We start from the raw sequence: 217 nt of genomic DNA, 5'->3' as shown, positions 1-217 counted from the left end.
GGGGATTGGACTTCATGCTAAATATTGTGTGTGACAGGTCCACGCTGGAGGGAGGGACGGCCCTCCTCTCTGTTCTCTCCGTCCCTCTCTCCGGGAGCACATGGGCTCACAGAGATGTGCAAACACTCACACACACTCACACACACGCCCTCCCTCTCCTATTATCTGAGATCCAAGCCTTCACGCTGCGGCTCCTTTTCCACCTGCACCGCTTCGG

The sequence above is a fragment of the Kryptolebias marmoratus genome, linkage group LG22 (assembly GCF_001649575.2).
Source record: "Kryptolebias marmoratus isolate JLee-2015 linkage group LG22, ASM164957v2, whole genome shotgun sequence".
NCBI lineage: Eukaryota > Metazoa > Chordata > Actinopteri > Cyprinodontiformes > Rivulidae > Kryptolebias > Kryptolebias marmoratus.
The sequence above is the reverse complement of the archived record's forward strand: the minus strand, read 5'-3'. Positions refer to the sequence as shown.